The sequence below is a fragment of the Aedes aegypti genome, chromosome 1 (genome assembly GCF_002204515.2).
Source record: "Aedes aegypti strain LVP_AGWG chromosome 1, AaegL5.0 Primary Assembly, whole genome shotgun sequence".
Classification (NCBI taxonomy): Eukaryota; Metazoa; Arthropoda; class Insecta; order Diptera; family Culicidae; genus Aedes; species Aedes aegypti.
Genome location: NC_035107.1, coordinates 63,175,225 through 63,191,963, shown reverse-complemented (window position 1 = coordinate 63,191,963; position 16,739 = coordinate 63,175,225).

The window sequence follows — 16,739 nt, the reverse complement described above, 5'->3', positions numbered from 1 at the left end:
ACATACTAAGCATATTTAATTTACAATTAGTTTCAAACTAATATTCTAGCTTACTGCCCATAACTGCATAACAGTCACATTCGACATTTTTGACAATTTGGAGTTAATACCATGGAGAGTCATCAAATGATGTATACTTTCGATCAACTTACTAAAATCTGTAAGATTGTTCTAGGAAATTCGAAAAAAATTCCAAGTTGTTTTGTCACATTGGCAAATGTAACCGCATAACAGTCACATTGAGATTACACATGAGCCTCATAATGTAGTAGCAACGAAATTTCTATCAGAATTATTTTCTGTCTATTCACCCAATATGCGAAATGAGTTGTACAAAATTTCAGCCTCAAATAAGCTCTTTTGAATTCTTAATGATTTTTTGAAATTGTAGTTTCCTCCCATACTGCAGTAAAATGCAAACTTGGTATCCCATTTACTCAATGCCTACTTTTGTCGAATGTTACAAATATGCAGTTATGGGCAGCTTAGTCATTATTTAAATTGTTTTGTTTTTTTTAAGCTTCTTACATATTTCATTTTATGAATGAATCAAATTCTAAATCTCAAACTCTGGGTGTTTCAACAATGTTTCTACCATGACATCCTTCGACATTTATTCTTGACAGGATTATAAGCAAGGGTGGTATTTTACAAAATCTTGAACAGGTTTTTTTTAAGAATTCTGGACATGCCTTTTACGAATAAAGCTAAGTATGCTGTATCGCTAAAGAAAAGACTAAATGAGGCAACAAATTTCCTACAGATAGTCTCATTTGAAATTACATTTCTTCTCAAGTGCGTATTGGGATCAAAGAAATGTGATTCTCTTAACCATTTCATGTAAATTATTTCCCACGTATCGAGATTGGCAATTAATTTTTTTGTCAGCAGCAAATAAGACCTTAACATTCGCAAGATATTCACAGATTTTTTTACCAGGATTCCAAAGCCAGGATTTTTAACGAATTCAATACATAATTTTCTAGAATCCAACGTAATGCTATGTAACCTTTTGCCAGAACACTAAACAAATTTATAGTAAAATTTTGAGCTGATTTCTTTTGAAATTCTTTTCAGCATTTTCAATGATTTATAGCTAGCATTTCAAAACAATTTTTGAGTGAGATTCTGAAAAAATCCTAGGCACGATTCTTGTAGAACCTTGCACATTCTGACAATTTTTTCATAAAAGTTTGATCAGGATTTTAGCACATTCCTATTCATGCTAATAATATTAGATCGGATTCTGACAGAATTTGGAATACGATTTAAAAAAATCCTGAGTATTATTCTCACAGAATCAAAATTTGTGGTGCAGATTATTAAAACAAATTCTGGACCTGATTATCATATCATTTTGAGAGGGACTCTTTTTTTTCGATTTCATTAAATAAAATTTACTCCATTCACTGATTTTTTGAACATCATTTACTGACTTTTGTTAAACTTCATGGGGAAATTTGTGCGTTTAAAAATGTAAAGGTGCTTCAAATCGGACGCGAAAATATTTTTGCAGCCGTCAAAGTGAAAAATAAAATTTCTACCCGTTTTTAATATCTAGTAATATAAGAATACAATTTCATGTTCTTAAATGTAATAGTGGAAAGCAGCCCTATCGTCGTAAAATTTGAGCTTCTTAGTCGTCCCTTTTTGAGGGGGGCGTTGCTATAGCCCAGATGGCGCTTCTATTCCCAGGCGTTAATGATGTCGGCTCGTAAGAAATATCACAAATATTTTGATACCTATATAGGGATCAACTGTGATGGAGGTTATGTTGCTATGGGTTTTCGACTTTCAGTTTATATAGATCATAAACGGAAATCCAAAAACCCTTGGCAACATTTTAATATACACTACCCGTCATAAATACGGACTCACTGAAATAAGTATTGCTACACTCAGCTGAAAAATGAATCACCCCCAAAAAGTTTAGCATCACCTCAAAACAGGTTAATTCACATTGCTATATCTCGAGATCCTTACGACTTGCAAAGAAGCGATCTTCAGCAAAGTTGCTCAGGAGTTCAAGGACATCCGGAAAGCGAACAGTTTAGTTCGCGATTTTGCCGCTAGGTGGCGCTAGTGAGCATGCAAAATTGAGCATTTCAAGCTAGTTCTAGCTTGTGATCCATAAGAGATAGAAAGTTCGGGTCTTCGGCAAAGTTGCTCAGGAGTTCAAGGACATACGGAAAGAAAACAGTTTAGTTCGCGATTTTGCCGATTCACAAGCTAGAACTAGCTTGAAATGCTCAATTTTGCATGCTCACTAGCGCCACCTAGCGGCAAAATCGCGAACTAAACTGTTCCCTTTCCGGATGTCCTTGAACCCCTGAGCAACTTTGCCGTAGACCCGAACTTTCTATCTCTTATGGATCACAAGCTAGAACTAGTTCAAAATGCTCAATTTTACATGCTCACAAGCGCCATCTAGCGGCAAAATCGCGAACTAAACTGTTCGCTTTCCGGATGTCCTTGATCCCCTGAACAACTTTGCTGAAGATCGCTTCTTTGCAAGTCGTAAGGATCTCGAGATATAGCAATGTGAATTAACCTGTTTTGAGGTGATGCTAAACTTTTTGGGGGTGATTCATTATTCAGCTGAGTGTTGCAATACTTATTTCAGTGAGTCCGTATTTATGACGGGTAGTATAAAAATTGCAAATATCACAAATACTTTAATTCTTAACGAACGAAAACCAAAATGCATTTGCACGTATTTAGTTTGTGTTCCATTTTTATTGAAACATTATTTAGTTGAAAAGTTTGCTGATGTAAAAAGTGAATGTTATTTTGTCCTAGTATCAATTGAATCTAACTTAACAATACCTTATTTATATGCTATGTGACTACTTCCTAGAGTCATACTATTACGATGTACCATTCAAATAGAAATCATAATCCATGAAATAAACTTAGTTTTCTAGAACCTATCACTCAGTGTAAAAGAAATCATCTAGTGCCAATCTAAAAGCCACATAAAACCGTTTTACTGTCTCTCTCAAATTTATTTTTTTTACGATTGTTTCTGTTTCAGGGAATATATGAGAAGAAGATACGAGAAGAGATACATAGAATTTATCAAAAACTGAGCTTTTTTGCCAACTGTCAAGCTATGGTCCAGCAATTTGAAACAACCTAAATGCTTCTCTAGTTTTATGCAAAATACGACGCAAACTGTAATTCTAATTATATATGCCGATGGTAACCGCGTTTCAGCGATTATTACTCAACCATAATTCGGAACATTTTCAACGAAATATTATGCATATTCTCAGTCATGTCAGACCAGAAAAAATGTAGACTTGACTAGAATGCGAAGAAAAGTTTTAAGGTTAAACATAAATAAATCAATACCTATGATTCAATGTTTCGAATGTTTGATTATGTTTGTACGAAAAGTAATATATGAAGCATACTTAGAGAAATTATGATATTTTTTCTTTCAAAAAACTGAATCAAATAATTAAGTTTACTAAGATTTTCTTGAGTTTTCCAAAAGCAGAACATCTAAAAAATTTGAACTATTTTTTTACATAAATAAGAAGTGTTCGATTTTCAGCCAAATATATGGCTTAAATTACAAATAAAATAAAATTACAAACAATATGGAAAAAAGTCAGCCATTTCTCTGGTTTTCAATATATTTCACAATGGTTTTATATTTTGTATCGTTTTGCATCGAATTGCCGGACGCTTCGAAAGCCGGACACCTTGAACATTTTCTTATTTTTTGCCATGCTTAAGAAAGTATAACTGCCATGTTGACACTCAGTTCAATTCTTTGATTTTAAATGTTTATTGTGAATGTCAACGTATCGCAGTAGGCTTTAAAACCATAAAAACAAAAATAAAAATAAACTGCGCGTAAAATCGTCAGTTGATTTTCCGTCTGATAAACAATTTCTTAAGGTTGGTGCTCGGATATGTGCTCGAAGTTTTTATAGTCAACATACGTTTCTGTGTTGTTAAACGTGACTAACAGGAAGAAAAAAGTGTGTTTTTGTTGCCAGCTAGTGAAATTTACCGGCATTTCTTTATTATTGGTTAAATTCAAGTGTCCGGATTACGGAGCATGATTTCCAGCTGCTTCAAAAGCCGGACATCCGAGAATGTGAATTAAAATGTGCCTCTATTTTAATCATAATGATCAAAATGGACAATTAATGATTGTAAAAGTGATTTAGAGAACATTCGGTAAAAAAAAACTAAATTGTTACCTTCCGTTTCGGAAAAATAATTTGAAAAGAATGTGTCTCGTTAAGTTCCAGATGTCGCACGTCACTGAATCTTATGCGGCGATAGAAGACAGTTGTGTGATTTGTCTTTGTTTTTCACATCAGTTTTGACTGTTTAATAGTCAATACTGAACCTTGATATAACCTCAAATAAAGTGCTAAAAATTCAATTCGAATGAAATACTTTCAAAATCTTTGAGTTTTTAATTAAATAAGAGTGTCCGGAATCCGAAGCAAAAGTGTCCGGAATTTGAATCAGCTAGAAAGCGATGTCCGGATTTCGAAGTAATACATACAATGGAACTATTTTTTTACTAGTGGTCCCGGCAAACTTCGTCTTGCCATCAAGTAGGCTGTTGAAAAACGCTTTTGATCGTCCCATATAAAATGACAGTCTCGTCCACGCTGGTTTTTTTTTCAACTTTCCCGGTGAATATCCTGGGATTTTTATACACACGAACTCTTGACGAACAAAACTGAAAAAGTATCATTCAAATCCGATGACCCGTTTGTAAGTCATTTCGTGACATACAAACACCATTCCATTTTTATTTATATAGATTTTACCCTGATGAATCAACACCCGGACGCTTAAGCGGTGCAGCATGATCTAATTCCAATATCTATATATTTGCATTAGATTTGATTAACGCACTACCGTGTCACGAATCGTTTCGACTTTTATCTTGATGATAATTGCAAATATTCTAGTTAAAATAACTAATATAATATGGAAATAATGTTTTTATTACACATGTCCTATTTTCAAAAAAAAATGTGAATCAAAAAACCGGACATTTTTGAGTCAATTTCCGGACATCCGTGTTTAAGCCAGCTTAATTCAAATAAAATTAAGAAAATTAAATTTAAATGTGGCTATTCTATCATATTTTTGTTGTTAAATACAGGGAATGTTTTTAAAAATGAATAATCAAGATTATTCTGTATTTCGGTTACTCATATCTTTTGGTTGTAGCTGCTAGCAAATAATCTGCAACAATATAATTACAATATAAATTCATACACGACCATCCACTTTTTCTTGCATTTATTTCAGTTTTCGGTGCATTTTTATTGCAAAATAGATGTTCACTCAAGCAAACTACAAGTTAAACGTATAGCGTTCGGATTTCAAATCCATGGTTCAAAAATCCGGACACTCACTTATCACACGAAAAAATGTCATTTTACACTTGTTTTCACAGTTTTAAAGTGTTGCAATCATTTATCTAACATATTTAAACACAAACTACGGTTTGCAACAATTCGCATACAATGTCAATGAAATTAATTATCGTTAACTTGACCGCTCTTTGTTTTGCTGAATGACTTGAACTACGAAAACTGCACTACGATATAATGGTGTCAAACTGATGTATGGTTTTTATTTTTTTTAATTATATGACAATAGCTACTAGATCAAATTGTAGTCAAATCATGAACAATGTTATAAAGCTCAGATGTGAATCATTAAAACCACATAATTATTCAAATTCACATTGTATTCAGTAGAAGTTACCAGAATGTCCGGATATTGGTACCGTCCGGATTTTGATTCACCACGGTAGTGAGATTTTCCTCAAACATTATATTTTTCTTTGCACAGCAACAAAAATTGAACTATGTACGGTGGGGAAATATTTTATATGTTCAAGATATACAAGAATTTGCTTATGCAATTCAAGTTTGAAGTTGCACTGCCTCTTAGGTGTCCGGATGTCGAAGCAAAACGGTAGTTCCACGATAGATATATTAGTGAATCTTGGAATTTCCAAGTATTAATCACAGATGGGTTTCAAACCTTTTTCATCAAATTTAAAAACACAAAAATGCTTCTCGTGGTGCATACTTGATTTTAAGTAACAAGGGTATTAACTGACTGTCATAAGAACATATAAGTTGAAGATTCTTTCATTTTTAAACTATACCATATTTCATCAAACTTCGAGAGTGGTCTTGGGCTTCTTAATGATCACGTGCTTTTATCGAAGGATTTCTCGAGATAATTTAACCAACATTTTCTTTAACAATACCGAATACTAGGGATCAAGCGCATACAGCCATAGTAATATCCATTAAATTAAGGGATCCCGTTTCACAACTCAGGGTAGTGAACGGGCCAGTCATCTGGTACGCACACTGAGAACTATTCTTGCACTTTCATGAACTGAATCACTTCTCGAAGAGACAAACCATTCGTAAAAATTGCATTCGAGGAAAAGGGTTATTCTGGAAACTGTCATTCGCGGAAAGGACATTCGAGGAAAAGTGGCACAATCGTTTTATAAATAGTAAAGACAAACTATAGATATTATAAACAACATATAAAACGGAGAGAACCAAACACTGCTCTTCACTTAATATACATTAGTTAAGGTCACAAAGCAAACCAAATTTAATTGGTTTCCTACAGGGCGTTAAGTTGCAGCTTATCTACGTGAAACAAGGTATAATCACTTCAGGGCGTTGATACAGATTAAAAAAATTGATTGATTTTTACGAGGCGTTACGATTCAATTCATTAATGTGGACTAAGGTTAAATTACTGCAGGATATTGATAGAGCTTGGAATTTTCAATTAATGTCATACAGGGCTTTGAGATGTACCTGATCATCATAGAATAAGTCAGTCTTCTTTCTTTCTTTCTGGCGTTACGTCCTCACTGGGACAGAGCCTGCTTCTCAGCTCCACAATTATTAACTGATGATGACCATTTTTACATGCGTATATCGTGTGGCAGGTACGAAGATACCTCTATGCCCAGGGAAGTCGAGAAAATTTCCAACCCGAAAAGATCCTCGACCGGTGGGATTCGAACCCACGACCCTCAGCTTGGTCTTGCTGAATAGCTGCGCGTTTACCGCTACGGCTATCTGGGCCCCGTTAGAATAAGTCAGTCACTCCAGTTAAATTACTGCAGGGCGTTGATACTGCTAAGAAATTTCCATTGATTTTCAACAGAGCGTAAATATGCTCTAGATCTCACAAAGATCAATATGGAATTCAGTCAAATCACTTCAGACCGTTGATATAGCTTGATCGATTGATGTTATACAAAGCGTTAATATGTTTCTGAACTACGTGAAAGAAGGCCAAATTACTCCACGGCGTTGCTAAAGCTTGGAATTTTTAACTTATGTCCTACAGGGTGGTGAGATGTACCTGATCTACATAGAATGAGGTCAAAATACTCCAGGGCGTTGATACAGCTTGGAATTTTCAATGGAAACAGAGCATTAAGTTGCACCTGACCTAAATAGGACAACAAGGTCAAAATACAAGGAAAATCGATATCGAACAGGGCGTTAACATAAACTTGATTTACATGACACGAGTCCAAATTACTTCAGGACGATGATACAGCATGGAACTTTCAATTTATGTCCTATAGGGCGTTAATATGCACCTTATCTAAAATCTACGTGAGGCAAGGTCTAATTACTCCAGGGCATCAATATAGATTGGAATGTTCAATCGATACAGGGCATTGAGGTGCACGTTCTACGTAAGACAAAGTCAAATTAGTGGAGGGCGTTTATACATTTTGACAATTGTCCCACAGGGCGTTAAAATGCAACTTATTTACATGAAACAAGGTCAAATCACTCCAGGGCGTTATTAAATCTTGGAATATTCGATTGATGTCCTACAGGGCTTAAATGTGCACTTGGTCTACGAAAAATGAGGTCATATTTTCCCAAAGCACTGATAAAGCTTAAATTTTCAATTGTTGTCGTACAATTCTTTGAGATGTATTTGATCGATATGGGATAAGGTCAAATTACTCCAGGGCGTTGATAGAGCTTGGAGTTTCTATTGATGTCATACAGGGCGTTAAGATGCACTTGATTTACAAGGGATGAAGTCAAATTATCCAGGGCGTTTATGCAACTTGAAATTTTTGAATAATGTCCTACAGGGTCATAAAATGCAGCTGATCTATATGAGACAAGTCTAAATTACTCTAGGGCGTCAATACAGATTGGAGTTTTCAATCGATGCAGAGCATTGAGGTGCACCACATCTACGTAAGATAAGGTAAAATTAGTCAAGGGCATTTATACATCTTGACATTTGTCCCTTAGGGCGTTAAGATGCAACTGATTTACATGGCATGAGTCCAAATTACTCTAGGGCGTTGATAATGCTCGGACCATTCAAGTGAGGTGGTGCGTAAAGATGCACTTGGTCTACATAAGGTGAGGTCAAGTTACTCCAAGGCTTTGAAAAAGATTGAAATTTTAATAGATGTCATACAGGGCGTTAGGATGTTACGGCTCTATATGGGACAAATTACTCCAGGGCGTTGATACTGCTTGGAGATTTCGATTTTGATATATGTGGAATAAGGTCAAATTATTCTAAGGCGTTGATTATGCCTGCAATTTCCATTCGATGTGGAGAAATTACTCTAGGGCGTTGATACAGCTCGTAAATTTCGATTGATTTTCTACAGGGCGGTGATATGCTCATGATATATATGAAATTCTATGCAAATAGGTTTAAATTACTCTATGGCGTTGGTAGGTACAGGTTGAAAATATCGATTGATATTTTATGGGGCGTTAGATTGTTGTTGATTTCATACATTATTTTTAATGTCTTCGGGTGAAAAATTCTAAAAAAAAACTGAGAAAAGCTTCTTAGTCGTCGACTAAGCGCGACTAAGCAGGACGACAGGGCTGGTGGAAAGTGAAAAATGAAAAAGTGATATGGTTGACTTGTGTCCTCGGTACTGTGAAACAGTTGGTTTTTGGCTGCCCCAAGCTCAACGAAGCATCCGGAAGTTGACATGATTTGAGTGAATCAATCCGGTGAGTTTGTTCCAGTATGACACTTTTCCTTTTGTAATCCATCCGGATCGTATTCTTTTTTCGCGTCGTGGGACTTCTGGTTGTTTCTTGGACGGAAAATATTTTACATTTCGGAGGTTGACATTTATGTTCAGATTGCACGTTCTGTCCGGTCGGGTGTTACGACGTTAACAATCGGTTGTGGGTGCTTTTTAACCGTTCGATGACCCTAGAGGGATCGATTCTGCTTTTCGTAGAATTCTGAGCAAAAAAACATGCTGTGTTATTCTCGGGTGTTTATTTCAAACGCGCTTTTTTTTCAACTGTCCGGAAATACCGTACCGCCGGGCATCTTTTCATTTTTTTTACTTACGGACGGTTTTGAATGCTTGTGTTTTATAATCCGATGACCCTGGAGGGATCGGTTTTGCTTTTTACTGGCTATTGAGCAAAAAATATTACTGCACAATCAACAAGCATTACAAGAAATACTATTTATACATCAAATAAACTAATGTTTCCCTTTTGATTGCCGGCATTCAAAAGATTAAAATGAAAACACTTAAACAGCAAATGCCCACGGTCTATCGCCAGCTTTCTAGGCTAATCCTGACCATATACCTCCAACTCCGTAGTACTTATGAGGATGTCACTGAGTCGGTGGCCTCTCATTAAGTAAGTGCTACATCAACATTTCCTTCTCCTATCCCAAGTTACGGTAAAGATGGACGTGGCCGGGAATAGCGATATTCATGCTTTTAGTATTCTTGTTTATTATTAGAACAAGGTATACTCCCCTGCCTTGTTCCTGAAAGCAATCAGGATGAGAATATTAAAAAGAAACATGAATATTGCTAGTATCCAATCTACAAAGTATACCGCAACTACGCTAAATTTGTGCGTTTAAAAATGTGGCCCGCGACACAAAATTATTTCTGCGATTTGGCCCGCGGTTCAAAAAGGTTGGGCAGGCCTGGTCTTGTGTTTTGCTGCCTCGCGTTTCAGGCGGGTGTTCAGGTCTACCACCTTCGCACCGGCCACCCGCAAAGCAAACAAATTGACTGGATCTCGTAAAAATCGCACCTCGACTGTTAAGTCCAGCTACCCGCATTAGATATTCTAGCGCAATACAACAGGCACGAAAGTCCATCACCTTGTCGTAGTCCCCGGTGGGATCCAAACGAACTGGAGTGTTCGCCTGGAACCTTCACACAATTTTGCACACCTTCCATCGTCGCTCTTATCAGTCTCGTGAGCTTCCCGGGAAAGCTGTTCTCGTCCATGATTTTCCATAGCTCTACGCGGTCGATACTGTCGTATGCCGGCTTGAAATCGATGAAAAGGTGATGCGTTGGGACCTGGTATTCACGACATTTTAGGAGGATTTGCCGTACAGTAAAGATCTGGTCCGTTGTCGATCGGCTGTCAACGAAGCCGGCTTGATAACTACCCACGAACTCGTTTACTACAGGTGACAGACGACGGAAGATGATCTGAGATAATACTTTGTAGGCCGCTTTTAGAATGGTGATCGCTCGAAAGTTCTCACAATCTAACTTGTCGCCTTTCTTGTAGATGGGGCAGATTACCCCTTCCTTCCACTCCTCCGGTAGCTGTTCTGTTTTCCAGATTGTGCCTATCAGCCGGTGTAGACAAATGGCCAGCCTTTCCGGACCCATCTTTATGAGTTCAGCTCCGATACCATCCTTACCAGCAGCTTTATTGTTCTTGAGCTGGTGAATGGCATCCTTAAGGTGAAGATGCATCAAAGCCAAACCTCGAATTTTCAAGAGCACAAATCTAGAGAACCTGACAACCGTTCGTGCTGAAAATCTAATCGATTGGTCACCACCAGCAAGTGACCAGTGAGTAGCATTTTCAGTACAAACGGTTGTCTGGTTCTCTAGATTTGTGCTCTTGAAAATTTGAGGTTTGGCTTCGATGCATCTTCACGTTAACCTCCCTCAAAGTGGGGGCTGGTTGGTTTCCATCTTCCACAGTACTGACGAAGGCATTTCCTCTATTGTCCCGTCCTTCATTGCCTGTGCTCTCAGCACCATTCAGGTGCTCGTCGAAGTGCTGCTTCCACCTTTCGATCACCTCACGCTCGTCCGTCAGAATGCTCCCATCCTTATCCCTGCACATCTCGGCTCGCGGCACGAAGCCGTTGCGGGATGCGTTGAGCTTCTGATAGAACCTACGCGTTTCCTGAGACCGGAACAGCTGTTCCATCTCCTCGCACTCCGTCTCCTCTAGGCGGCGTTTTTTCTCCCGAAAGAGGCGGGTCTGCTGTTGCCGTTTCCGTTTATAGCGTTCCACGTTCTGCCGGGTCCCTTGCTGCAGCATGACCGCCCGCGCTGCATTCTTCTCCTCCAGTATCTGCCTTCATTCCGCGTCGAACCAATTGTTCCGTCGACTCCGTCCCACGAGACCGACGTTGCTCTCAGCTGCATCGTTGATGGCTGTTTTCACTCTTCTCCAGCAGTCCTCAAGAGGGGCTTCATCCAGCTCACCCTCTTACGGTAATGCAGCCTCGAGGTGCTGCGCGTATGCAGCCGCGACAGCTGGTTGCTTAAGCCGCTCTAGGTCATACCGGGGTGGCCGTCGGTACCGTACGTTGTAGACGAAGGAGTGTATTGGGCGCAGCTTAACCATCATCAGGATAATAGGTCCTGACGTCGATAATATCGGAGAAGTGCCGTCCATCAATCAGAACGTGGTCGATTTGTGATTCTGCCTGCTGTGGTGATCTCCAAGTGTATCGGTATTGAAGGCTGTGCTGGAAGTAGGTGCTACGAATGGCCATATTCTTGGAGGTGGCGAAATCAATTAGTCGAAAGTCGTTTTCGTTCGTCATCCGGTGGGCGCTGAACATTCAATAGTCGGTCTGAACGACTACTCCCGACAAACCTGAGCGTTTAGATCTCAAATGATGATTTTGACGTCGTGGCTTGGGCAGCTGTCGTACTCGCGTTCGAGCTGCGCGTTAAAAGCGTCTTTATCATCATCAGCGCGCTTCCGGAGTGAGGGATGTGCACGTTTATTATGCTGAAGTTGAAGAACCGGCCTTTGAGCCTCAACTTGCACATTCTCTCATTGATCGGCCACCACCCGATCACGCGCTTCTGTATATCACCCATCACTATAAAAGCTGTTCCCAGTTCGTGTGTGCTGCCGCAGCTCTGGTAGATGGTATGGTTACCTCTAAACGTTGATCCCTACCAACACACTTCCTGCAACGCTACGATGCCGATTCCGCGGTCCTTCAGTAGTAAGTCGGCGAATATGCGTGTGCTCCCGATAGTGTTGAGAGATTTACAGTTCCACGTACCGAGCTTCCAATTGCTAGTCCCTTTACGTCGCTGTGGTCTTCACCGATTGTCCCGGTTCGTATTCTCTCGTTGATTATTCGTTGCTTGATGTTTTTAAGGCTGGCTTGCAAGGCCTGACACCAACCGACTAGATTTCCGGAGGACCATTCCCCCTGAATGTTCCATGGACCATAGTTCACAGTTTAGCTTATAGTTCTTCTCTGGCACTTGGTCGATGATTAGCCGCCCCTAACATGGGGACCAGACGCTGTTGTGAGCCGCTCCTAACATGGAGTACAGACGCTCCAGATTTGCAGGAGCACTCGGCCCACTCGAACTTTTGCCCCACTGTTTTTAACCACTTTACAATCAACATACAATACTAATAGCATTACAATTTACAGCAGTTATATTATATTTTCTTCTATGTAACCATTCCAAAGTTCGATCAGTAGAGTTTCAGTCAAGTCTAGTGTACGACACTGAAGACGGCCTTGCAGTTGCGGTTGAAATACAGTCAGGTCTCCTATTAGACACATGGTTGAGGGGCGTAATAGGAATCTACGTTATAGGAGACCCAGGGCTTATGGGATTTCATCACTTTGGGGGTGTCGTTGAATATCTCGTATGCTAAAAGAGATAGTACAGTACTGTCTTCGGCGAAGTTTCAGTACTAAGTACGATCTACCTTTAGGAGTTGAGGATCATCCTTTTAGTTGAGAACTTGGCCGGTAGGGGCGCTTTTTCTGATTTGCACTATATGAACCATGAGGGATAAGAATGCAAAATTTTGTAACATATGATATCTCTGAATCCTGATGTTTTGGAAGGTTGGTGTCTTCGGAAGAGTTGTTCAGTAGCTCAAGGGCTGACATGTGGTGGTCATTCTGATACGGAATTACGCCACCAGGCGGCGCTAGTGGGCATGGAATTTTTGTTTTGCGCATAGCTCAGTAGCCCGACCACTTAGAAAGATAGCGTCTTCGGCAAAGTTGCTCAGTATCACAAGGGCTAACATTATTTGAGCCGAAAGTTTCGAAATTTTGCCACTAGGCGGCGCTAGTGAGCAAGTAATTTTTGTTTTGCGCATAGCTCAGTTGCCCGACCACTTAGAAAGATGGCGTCTTCGGCAAAGTTGCTCAGTATCACAAGGGCTAACATTATTTGAGCCGAAAGTTTCGAAATTTTGCTACTAGGCGGCGCTAGTGAGCAAAGAATTTTTGTTTTGCGCATAGCTCAGTTGCCCGACCACTTAGAAAGATAGCGTCTTCGGCAAAGTTGCTCAGTATCACAAGGTCTAACATTATTTGAGCCGAAAGTTTCGAAATTTTGCCACTAGGCGGCGCTAGTGAGCAAGGAATTTTTATTTCGTGGATAGCTCAGTAGTCTGACCACTTAGAAAGTTGGCGTCTTTGGCAAAGTTGCTCTGTATCACAAGGGCTAACATTATTTGAGCCGAAAGTTTCGGAATTTTGCCACTAGGCGGCGCTAGTGAGCAAGGAATTTTTATTTCGTGGATAGCTCAGTAGTCTGACCACTTAGAAAGTTGGCGTCTTTGGCAAAGTTGCTCTGTATCACAAGGTCTAACATTATTTGAGCCGAAAGTTTCGAAATTTTGCCACTAGGCGGAGCTAGTGAGCAAGTAATTTTTGTTTTGCGCATAGCTCAGTTGCCCGACCACTTAGAAAGATGGCGTCTTCAGCAAAGTTGCTCAGTATCACAAGGGCTAACATTATTTGAGCCGAAAGTTTCGAAATTTTGCGACTAGGCGGCGCTAGTGAGCAAAGAATTTTTGTTTTGCGCATAGCTCAGTTGCCCGACCACTTAGAAAGATGGCGTCTTCGGCAAAGTTGCTCAGTATCACAAGGTCTAACATTATTTGAGCCGAAAGTTCTGGGCGTGTCCGAGTGGAGAAGGATTCGCAAAAGGGAGAGATCTTTGTTTCAGCCTGAGGATCGACGCAGAGTTTCCGTATTAAAGCCGCCCATACGGCAGAACGTCTAAAGCTACCGCAGCAAACGGTTGCTTGCGTAGTCTGCCGGTGACCGAATTCCATCAAGGAGTCCCGCAAATCTTGATAGCACTGAAGGACATCCATCTGTACGCGACTCTTGAATCCAGGATTGGTAAACCGGATGAACCAATCGCCGTCCGCTCCAAGCGTGGTTGGACGATCTACGGGCTTACGTGTTCAAGCCGTACCGAGCCTAGAACAGTCGACCATCGCAACTGCGAAGCGGTTTCGAAGCAGGAGCGAAGGCGATTCTCAGCATTGCGACTGTGCGAATTGTTCACCGTTTCGTGGAAGGGGTTGTTGTGGACGGAGGACGAAGTACGGTTCTCCGATGAAGCGTTTCCGTTGCCTGGAAAGGGGACGAGTTGATTACAGATTATGAGATGAAAGGATACATACATGTAGCGAGAGAAGGGGAGTTGAAACAATTCGAGCCGAAAGAGGTGTGGTACTTGCCGACCAGCGTAATGGTGCATCCCAAGTAGCCGGAGAAAGTAGGTCTGGTGTGGGACGCAGCGGCGGCGGTCAACGGAGTGTCGTTGAACTCGGAGTTGTTGAAGGTGCCGAACATGTTGACTCCGCTTCCTCATGCTCTAGCGAAGTTCCGTGAGCGAGTAGTAGGTTTCGGAAGTGACATCAGGGGAGTTTTTTTTTATTTCCGTACAAAGTGGGCCGAAGGGTCTCAGATTTTCATGAAACTCATCAATATATGAATAAAAAATAAATTGAGAAAAATTCAGGGTCGCTTATTTTTCCGGAAAACTCAGTTGGATTTTTTTTGTTTTCCTCTGACACTACTAACTTTGAAAAATCATAACTCAAGAACGAAGCATCGTAGAAACAATTTTTTTTATTAAAATGAAAGCAAATTTTCTCAGAAATAAAAATAAAATATTAACTGGAAAAAGTTTCCACAAAATTTTCCACCGTTGAGAAAATTCGTAAAGAAAAGCCGGAAAAACTATGCTCCAACTCTTGGAAAATTTTCAAAAAAATATTTTTGAGAAGATAATTTCATAAGCTTTAATCACTGAAATTTTTGAAATGTACTTCTTTTCGTTTTTGAATTATGGCCAATTTTGTAAAAATGACCATATAAGCCTTTTCTTTGAAAACCCATATCTATTTATTTATTTATTTATTTTTAACTTTTCTTTTAGAAAGAAGGAAAAATCCCTTTGAGTGATTTTATTTTAAAATCTTTCTCAAAAGGGCGCAAAACCTCTTTATCTTTTCAAAAACGTTATAAAAAGAAAAATAACTTAATACTAAAGGCCCATCCAGAAAGGATCCATTGCAGAGCCGAAGTCGTCAGATAATGGATGCAAATCCCCATGGTTGTAGGGAATGAGGTATCAAACATGATAAGAAATTTCGTTTAAACATTCAAATCTATTTTTCATTATCAGAAAACATTTCTGAGCCAAAACATCTCTTACTGAATTTGGAATTTCATATCCCAAATTTATTATTTTATTGAAAAGTTTGTTTCTAGGTAATACGTAACGAGAACATTTTAATGCAATGTTATCAATATCTTCATAAAATCTACCACATTCACAAAGATTGGAATCATTTAAATTCATACGATATAGATAACAATTGCAAATATAATGATTGGACATCAGTGCGCATCGTACCTTCGTGCTGTGCGTACACGAATTCTCTCTGCTCTTGAAAGTTTTCTTAAAAACTACCTAAAGCAATAAAACAGTACTTTTCAGTGCTAAAATTAAAAACGGTACTTTTCAGTGCTACTTAAATAGTACTTTTCAGTACTATTTTTTCTACTATTGATCCCTTTACGATCCTTGTTAGGACCGGTGCCTTCGATTTTTCGTTTGACCCGTTGGCGAAAGCTAGCGGTGGTAATCCTTCTTGGACACCGTCTTGGGAAAAAACCTCTCGAATGTCACGTCTTCTTCCGTTTATTTACTTAACATGGTATCAACAACAAACAAAAGGAAGGGTGAATTCACAACTTCCTTCCAAAAAAGTGGGATTTAAAACTGTCACCAAACGTGGCAAGAATGGGTAAAAGGACGCTTCCCTGGAATGCGAACTTTCTTCCAAGGTTGAAATGAATAATTGTATCGAAATGAGCAATCAGTACGATGCTCTAGACAAATTTTCTGAACATCAAATTGAAGCGGCCTCTAGCCCAGGCTCTTTGATTCAAGTGAGGAAGCAAAGAGTGCTGCCTATCGTGGTCAATTGTTCCGAATTTGGGGGATTTAGGCAGGAGATCTTGAACTCCATTAGGGGAATCAAGGTTCCCTTCCAAATCGCAATGAGAGGAGACTGTCGCGTTTTGCAGGAAACTCTTAAAGATCGCGAACTTCTTCTCAGTCATCTTGAAGAGAGTAAAATTTATAAGTAAAATTT